The sequence below is a fragment of the Salminus brasiliensis genome, chromosome 2, assembly GCF_030463535.1.
Source record: "Salminus brasiliensis chromosome 2, fSalBra1.hap2, whole genome shotgun sequence".
In the NCBI taxonomy this organism is placed as follows: Eukaryota; Metazoa; Chordata; class Actinopteri; order Characiformes; family Bryconidae; genus Salminus; species Salminus brasiliensis.
This window is the reverse complement of record NC_132879.1, coordinates 54,449,821-54,475,798: the sequence shown is the minus strand read 5'-3', so window position 1 is coordinate 54,475,798 and position 25,978 is coordinate 54,449,821. Positions and strand designations below refer to the sequence as shown.

The 25,978-nt window shown below is 45.4% G+C and overlaps 1 protein-coding gene across 2 annotated transcripts in view; it reads right to left on the bottom strand.

Moving 5' to 3' along the window:
* Nucleotides 1–25,978, bottom strand: part of cald1a (caldesmon 1a) — a 71,683-nt gene that overhangs the window by 41,315 nt on the left and 4,390 nt on the right. The window contains exon 1 of one of the 2 annotated variants that reach the window (XM_072673187.1): nt 18,408–18,482. The exons of the other annotated variant lie outside the window; for it this stretch is intronic. The gene's annotated coding sequence lies outside the window, so the exon portion shown is untranslated. Of the gene's footprint in view, nt 1–18,407; nt 18,483–25,978 lie in introns of those variants that run through there. 2 annotated transcript variants of the gene reach the window in all.

Below are 25,978 nucleotides of genomic sequence, written 5' to 3'. Positions count from 1 at the left end.
CTGTGCCTGCAAATAGCAAGACTGTCCGAGTCTAGACAGGATTAAACTAATGGCTGCACTTGTAGCCAGGGCACTTCCCTATAGGCTGCAGTTCTGGGTGTCCAGCACAGCTGAACAACAGCGAGGCTGCACAATTTACTGCCTGCTAATCACGCAGAGCGATCAGAGAAGAAATACTCTACGTGTCCAAAAGTTTGTGGACACCCCCTTTTTTTACTGCATGGATTTGGCTATTGCTTTAGGTTGCACTCTAGTCCATGTAGGGAAGTGCTGCCAGCAGAATGTGGAGGAGCTCTCTGGAGCAACCTAGCATCATTGAGCTGTGGAGCAGTGGGGTGGTGATTATCCAACATCCTGACCTCACTAGCACTTTTTGGCTGTGAGTGCAGTCGAATCCTCACAGCATTGCCCTCTTTCACTGTCAGTGACTTTTAGCTTGTCCGGAAATGCATGTGTTGAATTCCAGTTTCAGACTGTAGGGGGAGCTCAAGAGCAAGACATGCCCATTCTCCCTGCATAATGCTGCCTAATAATTGGTAGGCCTGTGTCCACTGCAGCCTCAGCCTTCTGTCCTCCTGTATTTTACTTTATTTAACAGTAGTTTACTGTCATTACCGTCATTTCCGAGCATTAATAGGCCAGGCTGTTTGGCTGTGGTAGAGTAAATGTTCCACTGTCTCTAATAGGATTCCCTGAGTGTCACATACCATCAAAAAAGTCAAACTCTCCTTAAAAACCCAGATTTTGTGATCCCCACACACATCTATAGTGCCAGAGCTCCTCCACCACAGCGACGGGTAGCACTTTTGTGATATTGTAGCAAGTAAAGCATGTGAATGCTGTCACCGCCTCAGACACTCCCTCCACATCTAAACACAGCGTCTGAGATCTTATACACGTGATGCTGAAGGTTTTGTCAGCTGCGTGCTGATTGGCTATCCACAAGCTTATGTTTACACACTTCCATGCAGCACGTTTATCATTTCCTCATACCCATTAGATAGCTGGAAACGCTAATGTCAACAACCTCAGTCTGTGCAATTAGCCATTATCAATTTGTCTGCAGCCTGCTGAGGGACAGAAGTACTCTCCACAGAAACAGCCAAGTCTGAAGTGGTCTATGACCCCTTACCACCATCCACGTGTTCATGCTTATGCTCTTCCATGCAGCCTTTTTATCATTTTGATGAATGCCTGCCATGGATCTTTCTGAGCAAAGGTGGGATTTTTCACAACCACTGCCGCCCCTCTATAACAACATCAGGCAGAAATCTAGCCTGTGAGACTAAACCCTGAGGGGTATGAAGCCCCCCAGCATTGCGCTGTGGAGCAGTGGAAGAACTGTGTTCTCTGGAATGATGGTGGTGCTTAATTCAATACTTTTCCGGAAGAGTTGAGGAGTTGGGGATGAGGTGGGGCAACTTCCTGCTTCCTGACCTCATGAACACTCTTGTCGCTGAATGCAATCTAATCCTCACAGCAATGCTCCTCCAAAATCTAGTAGAAGACCTTTCAGTATAAACAATGAATGAGCAGGTGTCCCAATACTTTTGTCCACAGAAATATAACTGGACAAAACATTGCACCTTGCATGTTTAAGGTGGTGGCATTGTCAGGCTCCTGCAGATGGTGCTGCATGAGGATGATGGGGCTATGAATACCTGTGGGGTGTGTGACAGGACTCAGACTTTGAGAATAGGTGGAACAGTGCAGTGAGGGTCTCGCTGGATGTGTGGAAAATGGGTTGCAAAGCAGATCCAGTTAATGATTGGCTGAAAGGAGTGACTGTATTTGGGTGTGTCACCACAGACCATAGTGTGAAGGAAGTAGCTGAATCTGCAGGTGTATGGAAGCAGACGGTCATACGGGTCTACCAGCAGTGGCAGAAATCCCACCAGTCTACAGGAAACTCTCCTCAAAATTGTGGCAAGTTAGCGAAACTGACGGGCAGGGACCGCTGGCAGGTTTCACGTCTTGTGAATAAAAATTGCTTTGATTCCTGGATAGAACTGCTTCTAGAATTTAGCGTAGGTCCTTCACCACCAACCTCTGAATGAACACTCCTCAGGGAACTGCAGACCATCAGCATATGGAGCAGAGTGGCTCATAAGAGGCCTGTACTCACTTCTGCTCAAAAATGAGGAGAATTTCCTGTAGACTGGTCGGATTTCTGCCACTGCTAGTAGACCCGTATGACCGTCTGCTTCCATACACCTGCAGATTCAGCTACTTCCTTCACACTGTGGTCTTTGGCCACGCCCAAATGCAGTTACTCCTTTCAGCCAATCATAGACCTCTGCTTTGCGGGCCATTTTCCACACATCCAACGAGACACTGACTGCACTGTACCACCTATTCTCAAAGTCTGAGTCCTGTCACACAACCCACAGGTATTCATAGCCTGATCATTCTGATGCAGCGCCATCTGCAGGTGCCTAAAGTTACCACCACCAGGGAGCTTATATATATATATGTATATAGATCCATTTCTATTGGTCCATTCATCATGAAATTTGGACATAATGTAAAAATGAACAGCAGGACTCACATCATGTCAATAAGTAAAAAAAGCAAGTTATATAATATGATATATAAAATGTGATTATTAAAAAAGCCTAAGTACACTGAAGACAGCGTACAGCTGTAATAGATTGTATATGTGTGTGTGTGTGTGTGTGTGTATGTGTGTGTGGGAGCAATAGAATTCACAATCCCCTTTTTAATACTGCCCAGCCCCGACCACATCATTGATCCACCCATCTGCTTTCCCAAGATCTCGAGTCATATCGCAATATGCAGCAATATAAACGCTCCACTGGTATTCTGTCCATATTCTGCAGCCCTACCACACAGCTAGGCAAGCACATTTATCTTCAGGGCACGCATCCGCAAGTATTTAAAGAATGCGCCTCCGCTCCAGCCGCGGTCGCAGCGCAGTGACATTGAGGTGAGATTTCTTTGCCTCCCTGCAGAACAAAAGGCGGCCTTCGTGCGGAGAACATTTCCTCATACCCATTAGATAATTGGAAATGTTAATGTCAACAAACTCAGTCTGCACAATTAGCCATTAGCAATTTGTCTGCAGCCTGCTGGGAGGGACAGCCAGGCAGAAGTACTCTCCACAGACACAGCCAAGTCTGATGTGATCCACAACCCCTACCGCCAAACAGATTAAATAACTAAATGTTTGGATCTACCACCCGCTGCTTTTTGGAGCGAGGCCTTTCTGGACCACTCCGACGAGTGGCTAAATTTACTCCCCCAGAAAAAAAGGTGCTGCACTGCCAACAGAAACCACTGGCCCTTATTTGCATGTCTGTCAATAAAGGTCCATTAACACTAAGCGGCTAGTCGTAGCTAGCGCTTTCTCGGTGCAGTCTGGCATCGGGCACGTTATTGGCTTGGGTTATATCTCGCCAAGGGGTTCATTAATGGTCATGAAGCGGAGGGGTGGTGCATAAAAAGACATTTTACTGACATGTTAAATATTTTTTATCAAACATTTATCAAATATTGTTCGTCCAACGTTTCACTGACCTCATCTGACCTCATTGGGTCTTCATGCACATCATGCACTTCAAGAACTGACTGTTCCCTTGCCACCTAATATAGCCACCCTTTGACAGATGCCACTGTAGATGAAGATAATCAATGCTCGTCACTTCACCTGTCACCTGTCACTACTGTTATGGCTAATTGGTGTACAATACAGTTATATGCATAGAGTTACTGCTAGATTAAGGTAATTATGGCATTATACACAACAACCAGGCCTTTTATGAGGGTCAGGGGATATGTAAATGAGCTGGAGGAGGGTGCCTCAAAGTCACCACCTATATACTGGGATCAAAACAACCTCTACAGGTTAAAACTAGCCACATCAGGCAGCGCTATTTTGACAGTCTATCAATGCTAACACTGCTACCAAGGTTTAGGACTTGGGCCATGCTTAGACTTCATGTTAAGTTCAGGTATGGTGAAATGTGGGGCTCTCGAGAGTCATCTAAGCATTGGCCCTATCATCAGGATTAGATCACTTGTGGCCGGGAGTCCTGGAGAGCATATTTACCCTCACTCTTTTTAGGTGGGCAGGTTGGCCCTCCAACTCTCTCCATCACTCCGTTAGCTGATATAAGGGAACCTACAGTTAGTGGTCTCCTCCAAGTGTGTTCAGCTGTCCAGTGACTTTGTTTGTGTTAGCAGAAGTGCAAATGTTTCTTCATTCGATGCAGAAAAAGCACACTCTGGCCTACACCTTCTGGCCAACAGTGCTAGCATTACATAATAGGGGAGTCCTAGCTAGTTGTGGCCCATATTTACTACTTTTATCCAGCTCAGAGTCTGCCAGAACTGGGTGCCACAACACCCACAGACCAGTTTAGCCCCACAATAGGCTCAGCATTGCCATTACTGACCCATGCAGGCCTGAACGGGACTGTATGTGGGCCAGAATTGTGTGTTGTCTTGGAAAGGTCAAGAGGTCAACGACTGGCGGCTGCTGAAACAAGTGTCTGCTGGCTTCTGTTATAAACCCGTGTCTGCAACGTTTGAGGAGATTAGCTATTTTTATTATTATTATTTTTTAGGATTAGGTGTGTCCTTGTTTATGTTTATTTATTAAAACTTAAAACCTTAATTTGCTGACTCGGACCAGGCCTTCAGCTTATGATGATCTGGGAGGAGGCTGTAAGGGAGGATCGGGGGGGGGGGGGGGGGGGGTGGGTAGGAAACCAGTCCCCTCACTGATATGTGGAGCCGGGAATGATAGATGACAGGGTTAAAAGCGAGGGGACGGGGTGTTAGAGGGTTGTGCAGACTTGGAATAGAGACTGGAACAACAGATGGATCTTATAGGACGTCAGAATTTAAGGATCGCTAGAAAACTGTCATTTTTACTTAGACTTACCACCCCGTCACACTAACTTGTTTTGACTATATATAACGTACATTTCCTTTATATGACACCACAAAGAGGAAGTGAGATTATGTGAGTCTTTGGAGCAACCAGGAACAAAAAGGGCAAGTTCTGACATTTAGTTACGGTGCTTATTTGATGCGTTTTCATGTTACAGCTTGTCCGTCAAGCTCAACCCAACCACCCCGTCACACCGAATAGTTTTATAAACTTTTTTACACTACTAATGCAAAGAAAATGAATTTTTGAATTGACTGGCATGTGTGCTAGGTCAAGAAGGTGACCACATGAAGAACCGCTGCCATTTTAGCATGAAATGTACCACCCGTCACGTTTTATAATGAATACGCATTAATAAAAATGATATTACGTATAAGGATTTTATGCCTAAGATAAGACAAAATAGGGGATGAAAATATTTTTCACACTGATTGTGATCATCTCCTTGATGGAATCTCCTTGTTCTGGGCCTATTTTGTCATTTCCGTATTCTGCAGGTGAGCAGGGCTGATACTCCACTGTCTTCTAGAGTGCATGAGCAGGTGTGCTGCCAGCCAGGTGCAGAAAACATCCCAATAATTTGCACCGTCAGCAAGCTAACAAGGCCTCACACACATACACACTCACACACACACACAGACCTTACCTTGCTCATCCACTGGCTCAAGAGGAGATGCAGCAAGCATGCCAGCTATGCGAACTCTGGCCTTCCTCTGGATTTCAATCACTCATCATCACCAGGCTCTCATTGAGCATGCCAATCAAAGCTCTCATTAACCCTCAAAGAGTGAAAAAGGCTCCTTTCTCCACGTCCACAAAGCAACACACACACATCCATCAAGCTGGAGGTGGATACAGTAGCCCTTGCAGCTGCCCGCGGAGGGCGCGGTGCATTGGCGTTCATGAATCAAGCCCATGCTGACATGGGGCCATATGGGGACGAGCAGCCAAGCCCTGAGGGAAGGAAGCGGAGGCGCGGCCTCACCTGCGGAGCGAGTCATAGAGCACAGCCGCCTGTCAATCACCAGCAGTGGGAAGAGCATCTCAGACTCAAGCTTTTCCCCCTGAGTGCTATTCGCTCAATGAACTCCAATGAAATAAAGAGATCAAAGAGCCGAGGCTGGGAGCAGGGGCTCCCTCAGGGCTGAGTCTGAGCCAAGCTAGTGAAATCCACTCTGCTGCACAGTCTAGCACGTCCACTGGGTCAGAGCACAGTCTACAACTCTGGCCTGCTGAAGAACAGAGATGTAACCAGGGACTGAAAGTTTGATCTGAACCCGAATATCATCAATTTAGTCATTGTTCACTTTTTGATATTATTGGAATCTGGCATTTGTCCTGAACATAGAGTTAAAATTTCATGATGAACGGACCAATAGAAATGCTCCAAAATGACCTGGAATAAACATTGACTTTTTACATTGACTTCCATTGAAAGTTAGGAAGGTTTTTTCCTTCTGTAAAATTAACATTTTGGTGATATGAACGATATTAGTGTATAGTATTAATAAGTAAATAAATAAATTAATATATTACAGTCCTGAAACATCACTATAGGCCTAGGCCTTCAGTTTAGACCACAAATATCAAAGTATAGTAACACACAACAACACAAAAGACCCCAATTTACAACAATTATCATATATATATATATATATATGCCCAGATGTGCAAACTCACCCATACAGCTTGTCTAGTCCCTGTAGAGAAGTACTGTCAATAGAATAGAACTCTCTCTGGAGCAGATAAACATGAACCTATTGGCACCATGCTGACTAATGCCAGGCATGGGCTTGAGGGGTATAAAGCTCCCCAGCATTGAGCTGTGGAGCAGTGAAAGAACTGTGTTCTCTGGAACGATGGCGGTGGAGCTTTTGGGATGAGTTGGGGAGTTGGGGGTCATCCAACATCCTCACAAATGCTATTGTTACCGAATGCAATCAAATCCTCACAACAATGCTTCCAAAACCCAAACCCATAATTTCATGAAATATTGATGAACGGGCAGCTTTCCCAATACTTTTGTCCAAACAGTGTAGCTGTGGTCACATTCTTGCTGAAACTATAGCTTTGTGATGAAACAATGAATACATACTTGTCCCAATACTTTTGTCCACAGAGTGTTTATTTCACCTTGCAGTTTTAGAGTTTCGTCTGGTGCTGCTATTTTTCTATTTCTAACAACTGACTGTCCGGTTATGCTAGCAGTGCTATTCACAGCCAGTGACGTATCTAGAACGTCTTGAAGGCTTGGAGAGATGGTCCTACCCAATGGAAATCAAAATATGATTGGCTGATTCTAGTGTCACTGTCCCAATTGGACAATTTTGAGTGTTGGGATAGATCTGAACCTTAATGTTTACAACCTAAATGTACAGAAATGAGAGCCGTATGCCTAGCAACCTCCAGCTTAATAGAAGTGTGTACAAGCATGCTTTAAACACGAAAGGTGCTTCCACTAGTGGTTGACAATAAAAATAAATGCTTGCTAAAGATATTTCTGGTAGCTGGTAAAAAGACTGTGACAAGAAAATGGATGCAGCAGGATCCCCAAACAAGGGAGCAATGGGTGGAAATTGTCTAAGAAATGTACGCAATGGAGAAAATCACATTCATGTTACAATTAAGGAGTAGTTTTTCAAACAAATGGGAAAAATGGACTCTAATTGTTTAATAATTATTTTTTTCCCCCTACCTGCCCTCCTCCGAGAGGAGGATTTGTAAAAGCATGGTTTAAACACAAATAGCCTCATGATACTGTAAAAATCATCATGGTCTTCCCTGAAGAACTAGAAGGCTGGAGGGTTACCCTCTAGTATAATAAGTCTATGGTTGGAGAGGTTAACATTATACCAGTGGAGAGGACCTGAAATAAAAGAAAGGTGCTACAAAGGGTTCTTAGGTGAACACTTTGGAACCAGAAATGGTTCTTCTACGGCATTGTTGAAAAATCCCACATTTTTCCACAGTAAAGGATAAATACAGGCCAAAATCCAGTGATTCAGGTTATGAGGTATGTTCTGAGAAACCCAAATGTGAAACTGGAACCTGATCAGAATCTGATCTGACATTTAACCATAAGGGAATGATATCAGACAATTACTTCAAGCTCTATCGAACTACATTTGCATATTTCAGATTATGCAAATTATGCAGATTCAGTGGTCAGATCAGAATTGTAGGTCATTTTTTTCAGAACAGCGGCCTGTTCACACTACTGACAGATCCTGGATGTCTTCCGAACACGAATGCGAGTCGAACGAACGAACGAACGACGTGAGCGAACCCAGAATTAGGGCGGCGTAATGTGAACGCAGCCGTGTAGACATAAGTGAGATGCTTTGTGTGCCTTTTAGCACTCCGTTGAGGCTGAACTCAGAACAGCTGCCTTGGCGTGACTTTTTTTATCAGCTTGGATGAAAGATTTAGGAGAGCCAGTAACGCAGATCTCAGGCCAGTGGCGTCTCGGCAGTGGCGGTGGCTGAGCTCCAGCGTGAAGGCCTGGTCCATGTGCAGTAAAACTACACAGCGTGTGACAGGCCTACAGCCATCATTATCTCCCAGCTGTGTTTATATGCAGGACATAATGGGACCTGCTGAGTCTCAAAGGCTTATTGGAGCAGTGGAGACATTAAAAAAAAAAAAAAAAAAAAAAAACAGGAGAGACACCCTGCATCTGCAAGAGTGGATGCACGTTACAGCTGCTCCACTGTTTGGTTTGGTTGGACGTCCTTACAGCCATCCTGGTAATGCCCCCGGGCGGATATTTCCAGTCAGACAGGACTGGTCATACTGTGCTGGCCTCAATGTAACTTCAATAACAACGAATAAATTTCCACCACTATTTTTTTTCTTTCCATTTCAAACAACTGACTGGCTGGTTATGCTACACCATCTGGACAAAAGTATTGGGACACCTAGACATTACACTAACAGGAGCTTTAATGAAATGCCATTCTAAACCCCTAGGCATTAATATGGAGCCGGTCCCCCTTTGCAGCTCTAACAGCAGCAGGTCTGGAGCTCTGCCGTTATTGAGTCAGCAGAGGGCTGGAGACTTTTCTGCACTATTTGCTGAGCTCAGCACTCAGTGACCTCGCCCTGGCTGAGCTGCTCTCTGTGGTTCTCAAACTCTTCTACTGTTCAATAATATCGCTCACAGTTGATGTACAGGGAAAGATTTCGGAGGGAGGAAATTTCAAATTTCACCAGCTGGCTTCTTGTTGTTGTTGCAGCGGTGGCTCCTATTACATACAGAACCACGATGGAGTTCAGTGAGCTCTGTAGAACCTCCTGTTCTTTCACTAATATGTGTAAGAAAGGCAGACTGCATAGCTAGGGGCTTGATTTTCTACTACAGCAGCAGTGGAACTTAATGAAACCCCTGAATTTAACGATTATTCAATGTGTGTCCCAATACTTTTGTCCATATAGTGTCAAACTGGTTTTCACGGTCAGTGGCATGTCTAAAACTTCCCCGTTATATTTAAAAACCAGTCAACCAACCCCCTATATCAATGATTTCACATCTCCTCACCCTGCAGATCCTAAGGAGGATATCTGAGAAGGCCTACCGAGATATTGACTCTATATTGAGCGTTACCAGCTATCCCATTCATATTTAAAACCAGTAAACCAGTCTCCTCTGTAGATGATGCCACTTTTATGCCCAGTCTCTTTACCCTGTTGATACTGAGGAGGATATCTAGAGAACATCCAGAAGGCCTTCAGCGATATATTGACCCTATATTGATGGTTACCAGCTATCCCATTCATATTTAAACCAGTAAACCAGCCTCTTCTGTAGATGATGACACATTCATGGCCAGTCTCTTCACCCTGTTGATACTGAGGAGGATATCTGAGAAGGCCTACTGAGATATTGACCCTATATTGAGCGTTACCAGCTATCCCATTCATATTTAAAACCAGTAAACCAGTCTCCTCTGTAGATGATGCCACTTTTATAGCCAGTCTCTTTACCCTGTTGATGCTGAGGAGGATATCTAGAGAACATCCAGAAGGCCTTCAGCGATATATTGACCCTATATTGATGGTTACCAGCTATCCCATTCATATTTAAACCTGTAAACCAGCCTCTTCTGTAGATGATGCCACTTTTATGGCCAGTCTCTTCACCCTGTTGATACAAGGGAGGACTATACCATCTGTTATTACAGGGGTGATCTGTGTGCCGGTGGTCAGTTGGCTGGCGACCCTTACGATTCCACATAAGAGATGGCTCGGCTCACGCACTGGTCCCTCTGATGATGCATCAGCACATTTACAGCCTTGGGGCATCAGACCAGAGCGCGAGAGAGAGGGAGAGAGAGGGAGAAAGAGAGCAGGATGTACAGCCATAAATTCAGTGGAGTTTTTGGCAGGCAGAGCGGTGACTGCTTTCCACTGGTGTCACTGAGCAAATTGGCTCCACAAAGCAAGAGAGGAGAGGAGAGGAGTGAGGAGAAGAGAGAATAACAGAAGGCAGGAGGGAAAGAAGCAGGAACGGCTCTATAGATCTTTCTCTGCCTCAGTTTAGGATGAGGTTCTGATGAATTTACTGCTCTGCTACTGCAGCGCCAAACTGAAATAATGACCAAATTACACATTAAAAGCTCTGAGGAATTCGGGCCAGAAATACCTTTCAGGCGGCGACACGTTAGCGCGCAGTCCTAAAACGACTCCAGCTGTCCAGCCTTTTTTTGCTGAGCACTTTGTTATGTCATTCTTTCTGGATGATCTCTGGACAATCTCTAGGCATACAAAGCTGGAAGTGAAAACATCAAGATGGTGACACCATCATTCATATACTGTTAGAGCGTCTTGTGACAGCGTGTGCCTGTAAACATACAAATCAAACCCCACACTCGCTCCACTGCCTTCATCGAAAACACAAGTTTAATGAATAGAGGAAACTCGAGCCATTCAGAGCCATTGGGTTTCCATTCCAGAGTGAAAATTGAGACGCCCGCATTCCCAGACAATGGATCACATTCCTCACCACACAGGCTCGTCCAGTGAATCACTTTCTGACTGTTACCTGAACGTCAAATAAGCCTCAGATGTTGCAGCGGGCGAAATGTCGTGCAACTGCAACAATCTGGACGCTGGACTGAGTTAGCAATCGTCTTGCGACTTTCCAGACTTCTGGCATTTCACAACGGATAAAGCACATGATGACATTATGGTGATCGGAGCTGCCCACATCGTGGAAACTTGCTCTTTTCCTTTTTTCTATTCTCTCCTCGGTACTTATATTTAAAATAACCTCATTTACATATATCCACCTATTCAGCCTTCAGAAGCTGAATTTAGCTCTGCCCATTCATGCTGAATGAAACTATAAGTCAGTTAACCTTTGAACACTCCAAGCCTTATTACACACTACAGTGTATTACTCAGTAACTACAGGGACATCTGTGCAAACTGGTGGGGCTATTCTTTCTTACACTTTTGGCCTGCTGGGGGTAAAATGTTATGCAATCCACTGTCTGCTTTACTTTAGGACTATGTCTGACATTGGTTTGTTTCATGATGATGGCGACATGCTTGCATTTACTTACTTATGGATATGGTTGAACAATGCTTCTGGTTTGTTTTAGGACTACATAATCATTGTTACACCCTAAAGTTGTGACTACATGTCCAAATATTTGTGGACACCCCTTCTGATGAATGCATTTGACTAGGTTAAGTTGCACCCATTGCTGAGACAGATGTGCAAATGCAGACATAAACAGCTTGTCTAGTACCTGTAGAGAAGAACCTGTTGGCACCATGTCGCCTAATGCCCAGGATGAAGCCCCCCAGCATTGAGCTGTGGAGCAGTGGAAGAACTGTATTCTCTGGAATGATGGTGATGGAGCTCCATCCAATACTTCTGGGATGAGTTGGGCAGTTGGGGATGATGAGGTGGGGCGGTTAGCATCGAACATGCCTGACTTCACTAATGCCTTTGTTGCTGAATGCTGCAATCAAATCCTTACAGCAATGCTCCAAAATAGTACTGACATCCTGTCCAGGGGGGTATTTCTGCCTCGCACCTAATTAATCCAGGTAGGCTGCTGACCCACCGGGAACTTGACTCGGAAGATGCAGATAAGAAGATGGATGATGGGGATGATGGAGATACTGTTCATGTACTGTCCATGTGTTGTCATGTGACTCCGCCCCATCCAATGAATGAACTTAAACACTTTGCCGACTGAGCAACTCGAATGGCTTATATAATTGCTTGTTAATCGCAATCAAGGTCAAAAATTACTGATTTGAGGTCATATCGCCCAGCACTGCTACAAAATCTAGTAGGAAGTCTTCTTCCCTGGACAGTGGAGACAGTTACTCTAACAAAAGCAGGATCAACTCTTTTTAATACCCCAGATTTTAGAAGAGACAATAAACGAGCATGTGTCCAAATACTTTTGTCCATATAGTAAACAATGATATCATCGCTTTCCCGCAAAAACCTTGCATCTCCATTTTTTTTGTTTTTCACTTTTTGACATAATGCGAATGTGGCAGTTCATCTTTACATTGTGTCACAATCTCATGATGAACGGACCAATAGAAATGCTCCAAAATGACCTGGAATCAAATCGTTTTCCATCGACTTCCATTGAAATCTAAGAAGGTTTTTTCCCCCTCCTGTAAAGCTCCTGTGTCGCAGATACTGTTTGAATACACTGCAGTGTAGCAACCACAGCCTCTAGCAAGAATAGAAGCGTGGTATTTTTGTCCACATTGTGCAGCGCTAGGAAAATGAGGGGGCAGCTACTCTTGGACGTAGCAAGCAAATTCAGTAGGAAAGCCTATCCTTCAGCTGACCTAATGAATCAAGGGGTCTCAAGCTGCACCCCTCACTGGAGCAGGGTGCCAGTGAAGGGTCTGCTCCTTTATTTTTCTCCGATTCCTCTCCTTCGTGACAGAAGGTAGATAAACGGGGCAGGATCCCTGCATTCCTCTGCTAAACTGCAATTGGTATAAGTGCTGAGAATGCAATGAGGCTTGTGCTATGCTTTTTTTTTTTATGCTTGTTTTAAATGGTCCTCTCATGCGCTTCCAGAGATTGCACCTCTATCAGCCAGTACTGGCATGCAAGATCCTCGCAAAAAAAAAAAAAAAAAAAGAGAGAGCGAGGAGGAGAAAAAAAAAATAATGCGAGTACGGCATCAAACGTCTGCTGCCTATTGGCGTCGCTCCACATGACCAAATATGGTAAGAAAAAAAGCTCCCTTTCCCGTAAGTTCAGAAAAAAAGGGGGTTTATAACATGCTGTGCAGAAAGATAGAGCCCTCACACTCAAGCACGCTGACCACAACCAGTGGGAGAGGGAAAGCTCTATCTGCAGCCCGTGGAGCAAACGAACGGGGCAAACGACAGCGCTGTCGCAGTGGCACACACGGCACACTCTGTCCCAGACTGAGCAGAAAGCCTTTTCTCCTCTAGCAGGCGAAATATGCTCTCCACACTGAGAGAAATACGAGATCTGAGGAAAAACAGAAATGCTGGACATTTTTGTTGGAGATGGAGCGGTTTTAGCTTTCAGCTACTTCTGTCTCTTATGTAACTGAAAAACACTCGAGGGGGAAAAAGAGACACTTGTCCAAATATTCAACCTGTCAACCAGCGTGGCCTTGGGGGGAGACTAACAACCATGCAACCTTGCACGAGCTTCCTGATCAATGGGCCTACTCAGCATGCTTACTGGTGACAGATGAGGCGAGAAGGCACTGAGGCACTCGGCTAATCGGGACTCAAAAACACATGTACTGACCACTGCAGTATTTACTGTCTCCTACGACAGTGAGCCTCATTCACTTATGGCAGAAATGAGGTGCTGCAGGCTCCCAGCTGGCCACCAACGTCGATAGACATGGCTGTGACCGAAATCCCTGGCTGCGCTCCCATACTCCTTCAATACAACTGCGCTATGTAGGGAGTTCATTATCATCCTCATCACCATCGTCATCATTATGGGTCAGCACTGGTTGCATAAAGAAGTGCTGAAAGCAAGTGTTGTGGACCGATGAAGTCCAAGTAAAACTCAAAGGTTAGCAAAGGTACCTTTGGTGAAAAAAGAATACCTTGCCAACTGTGAAGCATGGGGGTGGGGGGTTGTGTTGCTGCCAGTGACACTGGCAATATTGCCAGCAAATCCTTGATGCAAATGTTTAACCATCCGTTAAAATGCAAGGGCTCAGAGGATGAATTCTTTAATTTCACAACACTATAATGATCCCAATCACACCTCAAAATCAATGTTGGCTACTATAAACATACATATATAACAATAGCAATGTGTAACATGTATATTTCCTAACACTTAAGGCCCTATCCTACACCCTGTGCAAGACGTGCCGTGATCCTCATTGCTATCTTCCACCCCACCAACAGTCTATTTTCATGTCTTCCGTCTGCGTCGTTCACAAGCAGCGCTGCTTGTGAATATACCTACGCTGATGGGTGTGGTGGTCTCGCGTGGTATCGCTGTGTATCTTGGCAATGGAAAACACAGGAGGAGCTCCACTGACTGAAAACAACCTAGACAGACGTTCGTCAACAGTCAGACGTTCGTTGCTATCTCGGCAGTGAATTGTCAACACAGGCGCGTGCAGCCCAAAGCACAACACCCCCTTAAATTAGCAATCCGCCAAAGTCAGACCACACCTGGCTCTTAAAGGGGACAGCGAGCGACACACTGATTGGTTTATTATTGCACGTTACTCCCAAAAAAAAACTCGGTACATGACTTAGAGACTCAGTACATGACTTTTCCCATCGTTACGATGGAAAGGACACACCGACACGCCCTAAATCAAGCGCTCAGACGGCTGAAATAGGGCCCTTAATAGCTTATATATCTGACACAGTACAATAGTGTATATTCACGCATATAAAATCTGTATTTGGGGGGTTATTGAGTATTTGAGTACATTGACTTCCATCGAAAGTTGAGAAGAAAATTTTGGAGATGCGAGTTTTTTGCAGCAGCGAGAAACTGTCATATTTACTCACCAGTTGGCTTTAACAGGTCATGGACCCAGAAGCTCTATAGAGCCTTTATTGTGATACACCCCAAAAACAGAACCTCATTGCAGTGCACTGCAGACAGAGCGAGCTCGGCAGTTGCTCCTTTAGCTGCTCGATTTCCCTGTGTTGTAATTAACATTAGCCAGCAGCATGCGCTGTATATGTCCTGCCCTGATGAAACATCAAAAATGGAACATGTTACATTTAATGGTACATAAAAAAGTATTCACCATAAACCTGAGAAGTTCCTGATGTGCCTTGTAAAACGTGCCTCTGACAGGCATCCTTTAGCCACGGCATATACACACACACATGCACAGCCTCCAAGCAGCAATAATCGCGCGAAGAAAGACGGAGCTAAAAATGCTGGAGTGATTTAAGATCCTGCTCCGGATCACAGCAGGGTGCGCTCTTTCCGTCATACCGTACATGGAAACACACGCGTCAAAAGCATGGACACACTACGTCCACAGCAGCACATGTGCAGAACATGTGCATCCGAACCCCTGGCCCTCAGGCATACGCTTCTATCATATCCTTCGTTTACGCCTCACAAAACCCTGAGCTGTGAGGAAAACATTTGCTCCCCGAAGAGAATTAATGCCATGGCTACCTCGTTCTTGAGTGACACCCCAGCCCCTATCCCTCCCAGCATGGGTATTAATCATCATCAGCGTATCTATTTAACGGAACAGATCCCTGTAAATCAGACAATGGAATGTGTTTTTTTGTCAAAGCCTGCGAGAGGATTTCAAGGGTATTACGTGACAACAGATCTCTGAAAGAAAAGACGGGGGACGCATTCCCCAGGAGAGACAAGCAAAGGGGAGATTAGGCCTCAGGCTCGATGACCTCAGTGTGTGGATGCTGCAGAGGGTGGAGGCAAGAGGTCCAGAGCAGAGCGGGACCATAGATTTTCGAACCCTTTAAAAGAGACACACACACGCCTACTTGCCTACTGTAAAACCAGTAAGATCATACTAACTAGCCCTCATTTTTGCCCCAATTGTTCCTGAATGTATTACCACCCCCCTCATCACAGCAATCTGGGAAGGTTGAGGCTAGCCCATGCTTCCTTTGACTCAGGAACAGCACCATCCCAACAGTGTTATTGGGAAGCTGGCTAGCTATGACATCAAACTTATTGCCTGCTGATGGCCTCAACTCATTGTTAGCAATGCTAGCATTCTCAACAACACTCACACCAATCAGCCATAAAATTAGCACCACTGGTTGGGTGGTATACTCCTTTTTCTTACCGTCATACCATCTCAAAGTATTACCGCGGTATACGGTATTACCACAGGGAGGTTATTTAGCGTAAGCTGTGCAAGTAGCACTAAGGGGTTTTACGTTTACATGGCTTTTATACAATCTCAATCTAGTTAGCATTAGCTTACACCACAGAACAAATTCCGGTCTGTCTAAACGAAAGCCCACTTATAAACGTTTAGATGTTGTGGACTGCTGTTGAAGGGACAGGAAGCTGAATTTGAAGTTTTCCCCCTGTGGTTTTGGATCTGTAGCCACTCGCTAAGCTAGCCTTTGCTTAGTTAGCTCAGCTAGCTACAGCTCCACCGAGTATCAGACAGCCCAGAGCAGCTGCTGTTGACTAACTGCTGAGCTCCAACACAAGTGTTGACCATAAAAACTGGTGTCTGAGAGCGAAGTTGAGCGACCGGTGTTGGGAGGAACAGAAAGGCGACACGAGAGTCCGGTTCTGCTGGGTTTGGACTCGTAGTCGCCTATCTAGGCCTAAACACCACGGCACAGGCCATGTCTCAGATAACCGAGGCTCAAATCACACAGGTTTAGAGGATAAAACCTCATATCTGAGAGCACAGAGTCGAGGGACGGTCTTAGGAGTGTTGTCCACTGTTTTCAGGCTCATTTAGTCGACTGGCTCATCCAGGTTTGCTTGCTCTGCCCTTTCTAATCAAACTCAGCATGTCGCTAAACTTGCATGGTGGGCTCTCTTAAATGCACATGGGGAAATGAGCTTATTTGGCCGTGTACTAGATAGACACAGAAATCTTGAACATCAGATACCAGATATCATACCACACCCAACCCTACAAACAGGCGATCCAATCCCTTCCGAACACTCAAACTGCTTCAGGAGGTGGTCTGAGACGCATTTGAGCTATATAGCAGCAAGTTCTCGCAGTGTAAACGCATCCATCGTCTCTCCAAGACGCATTTAACAATCAAACCCAAACACCAGCAATAACTGCTGTATAACAAGCAACTCATGGAGGCCCCACCTCACAACTTACAGGACTTCAAGGATCTGTTGCTAATGTTGGTCTTGATGACAGATACCACAGCAGGACACCCTCAGAGATGTTGTGAGGCCCATGCCTCGATTGCTCAGATCTGCTGTGGTGGCATGAGGAGGACCTACACCTACTTCTAATATTAGACAGGGGTAGGGCTGGGCGATATGGTAAAAATACTACATCACGATATACACAATATATTTTTTTAACTATTCAGATCCTCTCCTGTACTGAATACAGTGATTTATACTCAACATCTGCTGCTCTTCATCTAATGAACCCTTCAGTCTAATCACACTGTTAGTAATGAAACCTGCAGCTGATCAGTCTTTATTAGGCACTAACAGTCTCCTCCATATGTTTAGAAGAGATTATGCAATAAAATTGATCACGATACGATAAAATATCGTCATATTGCCCAGCTCTACTATGGCTGATCGGTGTATATCCTCTATGTATTCAACTGTGAAGTGATGCCAGCCTCAAGGCCGAGGAAAACTATCAAGGAACTTCTTGTATTGACAGACAGGCAGACAGACAGACAGACAGACAGACAGACAGACCGACAGTCTGGAAATCCAGCGATCGTGATCACGGCTCTCGGCTTTAGGCAGCGATGAGCCGGAACAACTTAAAGCAATCAGACTGATGACAGCACTGGGGAGTGTGACTGAAGAGACCCTTTTAAGAGCCCCATCTTGCTACGAGCCCACTTCCTACCATTATTCCTTCCACTTCTAGCATGAAGTGGACGAGCCCGGCTATGGGGGACCACAACAGAAGCATTCCAGCTTTCTGTCCTCCAGTCTAAAGCAAACACGGCTAACGTGCCTCACATTAATCATGTCTCCGAGGCATGTACACAATGTAGGTAGACTCTCACAAGTTTGCTCAGGAATGCTTAGAAGAAACGTCCGCATTAAATGTAATGTATGTGCGCTCATGTGAGCGAGAGTGTGTTGTATTGTGCATGTATGTGTGTGTGTGTGTGTGAGTGTGTGTCGGCTGCTGTGCTGTGTGGCCCTACAGACCACACATTCCTGTGTGAGCAGAGAACCCTTTCTCGTGCCTCTCTCTGCACTCCTCCCGTTACGCTAGCATAGTCCCGCTCTTTCGCTCGTATTTATGCTGGCCATTATTATTATTAGCAAGGCAGCGGGCCAGTGTTTACGGGCACTGCTCACCGTGTGTGTGACCCCCGCTGAGGCACAAAGGAGGCTGCTGTCCTGCCATAAATCTGGAACTACACAGACACTCTGTCCACAAACTGCTGATAGGGATGCGTCTCTTAAGTTTGAGTGTTGTGAAATCACCTCTACGCTTCTTATACGAGTACGTAACTGATATTTAGTCTCTGGGGTCCGGCAGGAATTCCTCCATGTTCTGAACTCATGTACCGAACGCCTTCTTTAGGCAGGGCTCAGGATTAGAGGGAGATAAACTACAAAGTGAAGCCAGTGTTTATTTTCACAGCAGGGACTCGAAGTGATCTGCCACCAACCAGCCATTACGTCTAAATGTAATCAATCGTTTACTACGAAACAGAGAGATCTGATTGGCTGAGTGATGTCTGAAGTCATTGTGAAAGAGCCAATACACATGCAGGACTCTGTGAAATCTGCCTTCACTGGTAAACTGGTAAGAAAAAAAGGCTGGACTGGATACTAGAGGAAAACGTCCTGAAGAAACCACCTCCGCTGGTTGCTAGGCTGCTGCAGCATTGTTGTAATTTGGTTGCTATGGTTTTCCAGGTGGTTTCTAATGTATTGCTGTACACTTTCTACAGAGTTGCTTAGAAGTTGCTGGGGGGTTGCTAGGTTGTTGCTAAGAAGGCACTTGCTAAGGTATCCCAGGTGGTTGCTACAGTAGTTGCTACAGTGCTGCTATTAACTTGATAGGTGGTTGCTATGGAGTTGCTTAATGGTTGCTAGTTTATTGTAAGGTCATTGATAGGCACTTGCTATGGTATCTGAGGTGTTTGCTACCATGTTGCTGAACAGTTTCTACAGAGTTGCTTAGAAGTTGCTGGGGGTTGCTAGGTTGTTGCTAAGTAGGCACTTGCTAAGGTATCCCAGGTGGTTGCTACAGTAGTTGCTACAGTGCTGCTATTAACTTGATAGGTGGTTGCTATGGAGTTGCTTAATGGTTGCTAGTTTATTGTAAGGTCATTGATAGGCACTTGCTAAGGTATCCCAGGTGTGTGGTACCATGTTGCTAAACAGGTGGTTGCTACAGTGATGCTAAATGGTTCAGAGTTGATTGTTACGGTTGTTGCTACTAGGTTGTTGCTACTGATCTGTACGGACATAGTACCCCAGGCGGATGCTATGGCGTTGGTATGTGGTTGCTACGGTATCCCAGTGGTGGTTGCTAAGGTGTTGCCATGGTATATTTATTAATGGTTTGACAAAGTTGCTGTGTTGCTAAATGGTTGCTATGGCGTTATGGCACTGAAGTTGCTGGAGTGCTAGGTAAATGCTTGGCACTTGCTATATGATATGCCTTATATGGTATCCATTGCAACTTGATAGGTGGTTGCAATGGAGTTGCTTAGTGGTTGATAGGGTATTGCTAGGCACTTGATATGGTATGCTAAGGTGGTTGCTTTTGTGTTGCAAAATGGATGCTAGGTGGTTGATATGGTGTTGCTAAGTGGTTGCTAGGGTGATGCTGTGCTAGAGAGTTGGTGTGGTATTCCATGTGGTTGCCATGGGTGTCTGTTAACAGTGGCTGACTCCATTGGTCTCCACAAGATTGCATCCCAATTACCGCTGTGTGTTCAGTAATGCAGTGCTGAGAGGCTGCTGAAACCTTGCTGCCTGTCTTTCATTGGAGCTGCAAGAGCCTGTGGCTCCATTAAAATACCTCTTTGTGTGTCCTGCTTTCTCTCTCTCTCTCTCTCTCTCTCTCTCTCTCACACACACACACACACTTATTATGCACTGGATGCTGTTGAAAGTCCTCTGATGGATTCATTTTAGTCATATGAAATAGGCCTATTTTTCCACTTGAACAGGTTTTGCTGTGCAGGCCTTTAAATCTAATCCTTTTAGCTTCGTTTGAGGAATATCATCATTTCATATTCAAGAAAAACATCACAGACCGTTTCTGAAGACCCTTCTATCATCTAATCCTTACATAAGTTAATTCAATAGCCGGTCTCAGGCGGCTGAGTGTGTGTCAGGGTGTCTCTGCTCATGGCTAATGGCTCGAACTGAGAACTGAGGTCACCCTGTATGTTATACTATGGTGCCAGGGGGGGCTGCCATTTACCCCACCGTCTTCCTTGCAGTTATACACCTGTGCTGTGCACACACACACGCACACACACATGCACACAATCAGCCATTTGAAGTGCTGTGTGTGGCTCTGTTGACAGAGAGCTTGACTGACTGACTATTGCGTTTCAGGCAGGTCTGGGCGGCTGGGACGCTATTACTGATCATTAAGTTGAACCTGAACTAATGGAGGGCTATTATTATCCAAGGTGGTCTCTCAGACATGTGTCATAGGCTTGAGTGGCACAGCACCCTCCCTCGCTCTCTCTCCCTCTCTCTCTGTGGGTCTCTCTCTCTCTCACACACACACACATAGAGCAGCCCAGCAGACATGCAACAAGAGTTCATTGTTCTCAATGGCGCTGCTATATTCATTAAATCAGACTTTAATGAGGGCACAGCCCCCCTCCTCTCTCGCTCTCTCTCTCTCACACACACACAGGTTTGTTTTTGTACAATGTCAGGACATGAGGTTACATATGTGTCGCATATGCATATATATGTAAGTACCTATGTCTAATATTAATAATAATAATTTCTAATAAGTCCTATTTATATATATATATATATATATATATATACACACTTTATGGACAAAAGTATTGGGACACCAGCTCATTCATAGTTTCTTCTGAAATCAGGGATATAGGAGGAATTGGGACTGTATGTGTCTAGATTAGCATTACAGATAAATGTTATATGCATGCACACCGATCAGCCATAACATTAAAACCACCGACGTGTTAAGTGTGTGACATCGATTGTTGGTTATAATGGCACCTGTCGAAGGGTGGGATATACTAGGAAGCATATGAACAGTCATTTGGGCTATGCCTTGTTGAGTCCATACCTTGACAGGTGAAGTTGAGTTGTTTTAGCAGCACAAAGAGGACCCACTTTTTTTTTTAGGCAGGTGGTTTTAATGTTATGGCTGATCGATGTATGTAGAGTTACAAATTCTGTAATTCCTGGTGATGCCCTATATTTTCTGTGGATGGAGACCCTTCTTTTCAGTGTAATCCTGGCCACTGTGTGGCCATTGACTGTGGCCAGTGGCCATTGACTGGCAATTAGTGTTCTCCTCCAAGCATGCTGAGCCGTCTACTGACGCTACAGTCGAATTGCCATGGTAACACCACGTGACAGGCAAGATTTAGCTAGTGGGTATGAACAGCCAACAGCCAAACTGGGTATTGGGGAAAAAGCATCTACCTGATGCTGATCACTTCAGCTGATCTGCCCTATATTTGTGTCCTGCAACTGTATGAAAACAAACACACACACACACACACACCAGCTTCAGTTCTCTTGTTCCCCTCGCAGACACTCACACATTCTGCCTGTCTGGGGCATCTTTGGCCTCTCCTAATCACATGCAAGTGCTCTAGTCATTAATCAGAACATGGCTCCAAATTAGAGTGAACTCTAATGCCTCCATTAACCAAATGGCTGTTTACAGCACCAAGACCAGGATAAACAAACACGGCGAGGCCATGGTGACCCTGCTATTGTCTTAATCCGCGTGTCACCAAGCTGCTTCTGGGTTCGGCTCAGCCGGTGACACAGTTCTAGCGCCTGCATATTTGTGATGTAATCTTGTAACCGGCTGCGAAGGCTGAAAATCTGCCGTCTGATTATCCTCATTCTGTCAGCTTAAGAATGACTGAGGAGCTGATGCCGTTTAGCCTATGAAGGCCTTCGCTGACTGATGGCACCGGTAGCAAATAAATACCCCGAATAGCTGCTTGCTACTCGTGAGAGCGGCTGCGCCTGGGATGCGTAGCGAGCAGCCTGAGTCAGCCTGTGTTTGAACTGCAGCTGAAGGCCAATAAAATCCCCCCTTAAGAAAGCCAGACCTGAGCTGTTTAATAACAGCCTGAGTGACTGTAGCAGAGCCGTTCCTAGCGCGTTACTTATGAGGTAAGAGGTTCTCGCATGCCAGGCTTTCCTCCAGCAGAGGAATTACAGCGCTCTGCCACTTACTGGGTTGTACTGCAGGGGAGAGCCAAAAATGGTAGATTATGGTACTTACAAACACAGATATACTATAACATTATAACCACTGATGGATGAAGTGAATGATGGATTGAAGGCAACCTTGACATGGGTCAGAACATCTCCAAAACATCAGGCAGGTCTTGTGGGGTGTTCTCCATATGCGGTAGTCTGTACCTATGGGGCCCCACCTCACGAAAGCCCCACCTAAAACTTATAGGACTTAAAGGATCCGCTGCTAACGCTTTGATGTCTAGGTGCCAGATACGTCAGGACATCTTCAGAAGTCCAAATACCTAATTAAACGCCCAAACTGCTTTGTAATGAGGTACAATACCCGGCAACCAATCAGAAGAGAGTCGACCCATTAGATCAGCTCCTCTGACCATATAGGAGCACTGTGTAGTTCTCTAACTCCAGACTGTATCCATCTGTTTCTCTGCAGGCTCTGTTATCAGCCTCCTCCTTTCACCCTGTTCTTCAAATGGTCAGGACCTCACAGGACTGACCACCACTGAGCAGGTAGGTAGTATTTGGGTGGTGGGTCATTCTCAGCAGAGATGCTTATGGGAAACAGGGCCTTGTCCATTGTTTGCACGTTACAGAGTTCATAAATGACTGGGTCTATTTATCGATCTAACGGTCCATTAATGTCTAAATGTAATCTATACGATGTCCTGTGACAAAGTTTTCGCCCTCCCTCCTCTCCTCCCTGTTTGTTCTCTCAGCCCTACCTCTATTCGCCTAGGGACGTCCAGCCTTTTACCTCAAAGCAGAAGCTGCACAAAATTCCGGATGTTCCCAGAGATCTCTCCCCTCCTACAGTCATATATGAGTCTCGGAGGAGTATATACATATCTCCTCTTCTCACACTACAACCACATGTTGGAAGCATGGCCCGAAATCGCCGAATTTGCTTGTATGCGATGGCGGACGGACCCCCGTCTTGTGTGACTTGCCATGTCGGACTTTGATCATGAGCTTTGATCAAATTTAATTGCCTTGTTCCAAATGGAGCAATGACATGTGAAGTGGAATGAGAAGGGATGGGAGGGTGGTGTGTGTGTCGTGCCTACAGCACATTTCTAAGGAGTCCTCCGAGGCTCATATATTAATGCATAAATATGCTTCTGATTAGGAGAAGCGAGTTCACTCCATAAAGTCACTCCTAAACAATTACTACTGCTCCCCATTAGCAGACTGCAGGCAGCCCGAGCCAGACCGGCTCTATTAAAGCAATTGTACACACACTGGAGGAGCTGTAGTTTAATGCTGAACAGTGTGGCATAATAACACTTCCTGTTACTACACACACACACACACAGAAACTCACAAACACACACTTAGCTTAAACATAAAATAAGGCCTGAGTCTTGGTTTTCCTCAAGGTTTCTTCCTTATGGTCTTAACGAGCTGCCCTGTAGTCTCAAAAACAACGGTTCCTAAATGGTTCTTTAATTGTTATAGAGCTTCTACATTGTGTGGAGGGTCTTTAAACTTTTAAAAGGTTCCTCACACCTGCACGCCCTTTCATCCACCTTTTTAAATGGGAATTATCACAATAAGCACAAAACCTGGACGAAAAAAGCCAGAGATCCAAATAAATACCCACATATCCCTCAGACCCTAGATTTATTATTTATTATTAATTATAATGCAGAAAGTACTCTGGATTGTTTGGAAACCATTTGGTCAAGCATATATTGTGAATTTTAGGACCTATGAAATTGATGCTAATATGACAGTAATGCAGTTGTGAAGGAGTGTAAGCTTACATTAAGCATCCATGGAGTCAAATAAAATGTTAGGATGAGGTGGAATAATGTTCACGTAGTGCTTATTAGGAGAGCCTGAGTAGGCCCACTGCACACCGAGCCTGGTGTCTTTGAACTGTTAGGGCTACGGTTGTGTCCAGCTAACTCTGGTTGTTATGACCTCTCTGCCGCACCCCTCAGCTGTACGTTGCTGCCGCTGTCTAATGAAAACCATCTCCTTTTTTGTCAATTTTTAGTGGGACAGTGATGATATGCTGTGTATGGTGCATCAGGAGGCAATTAATTTGCATAAGCAAAAGGTCTAATGGCGTTTTCACATTTGTCCCGAATACACAAGTCCAAACCCAGGGTCGATTCTGGACTCGTTTGGGGGAGGAGCTTCTTATCACTGGACCTGCAGACAAGATCAAGCCCAGCCCCCCACACTGTTATCAGATCCAGTTATCAGATCCAGTTTCGTGGCCAATTCTTCTACAGCTACCTCCACACCACATCACCAGTCTGAAGGCCTGTTCTCAGACCAAGCTGCCAGTAGAAGTAGATGGCTTCTACACCTCCAGTGGACTGCCCCAGACCCCAGGTCCCCCCCCAGAACCAGACCTCGGTTCTCTGGATCACTCCTGGGCTCTAAAAACAGCTTTCATGCTTCACCAAACGTACCAAACTCACAGAGCAAGTGGACCTGGGTCCGGAAAAAAGGTCCTGAATGAAGACTGCACTCTTCTGGTGTAGATGTTCTGGACCCACATCTGTATAAAACTGCCATATATAGCAATCGAAGTGAATCTGAGAAGAACTTGACGAAGTGAGCTCGCCCTGCAGTCCATCACGTTGTTCATGCATGCTTTTAGTCTTACATCATAACTCAACGTATATCGGTCCCTTAACTCCTCACATCGCGCTCTTCAAATGAGATGGTTTAATCTGATTTCCACTGACCGGGCAGGCGGACACTCTTGGCCATGTCTTGATTAGGCCTGTTTGTTTAGTTTGGGCTCGGGGAGGGGTGGTGTGTGTGAAGCAGAGAGCCCTTGGGCTGAGCATGTGATCCCCATGGGGGAAGAGGCTGGAACAGAGAGACCAGGGAAAATGGACTCAGCTCAGATATTTCCTGTGCTTGTTTTATCAGATGAGAAGAAGTAAAAGTCGAAGGATGTCTAAGGAGGCCGAAAACGTTACGTTACTTTAGCGCGTTCATTTTCAACACGACTGGAACTTGACACCGAGCACCTCTGGGCGATGACACGCCGCAAGGGCCACGTAAGATCAGTCTCAGAAGCAGAGCCATTATGCCGGCTTATAAACGTGAACATAATGGCAGGAGTGTCGGGTTCAGCCGTATATGTTTCACGGAGGATTCATCAAACGGATCCAAGGTCTTTCCTCCCAGGTGAACCGCTGACGCTCTAAAGCCGGAGAGGGCCGAGAGCCATGCCAGCGCGCGGATGACCAGGACCAGGGCGGCCGTATACGTTTATAAAACTTGAGCCTCGGTGATTCGTCCTCTGTGAGCAGGATTTATTTCAGTAGTTGATATAACATGCCTGCGCCCTTGGGCAGTGGAGCAAGGAGAACGCATCTGTCAGCATTATCCATCACCCCAGAGAAATCCTCACACATCAGCAACCCCGGCCTGCTGCAAAGCCTGGCCGTTTAGGAGCTACGGAGCCCGGGTCCAACTCTGGCTTTGCTGTTCCAGAATCCGAC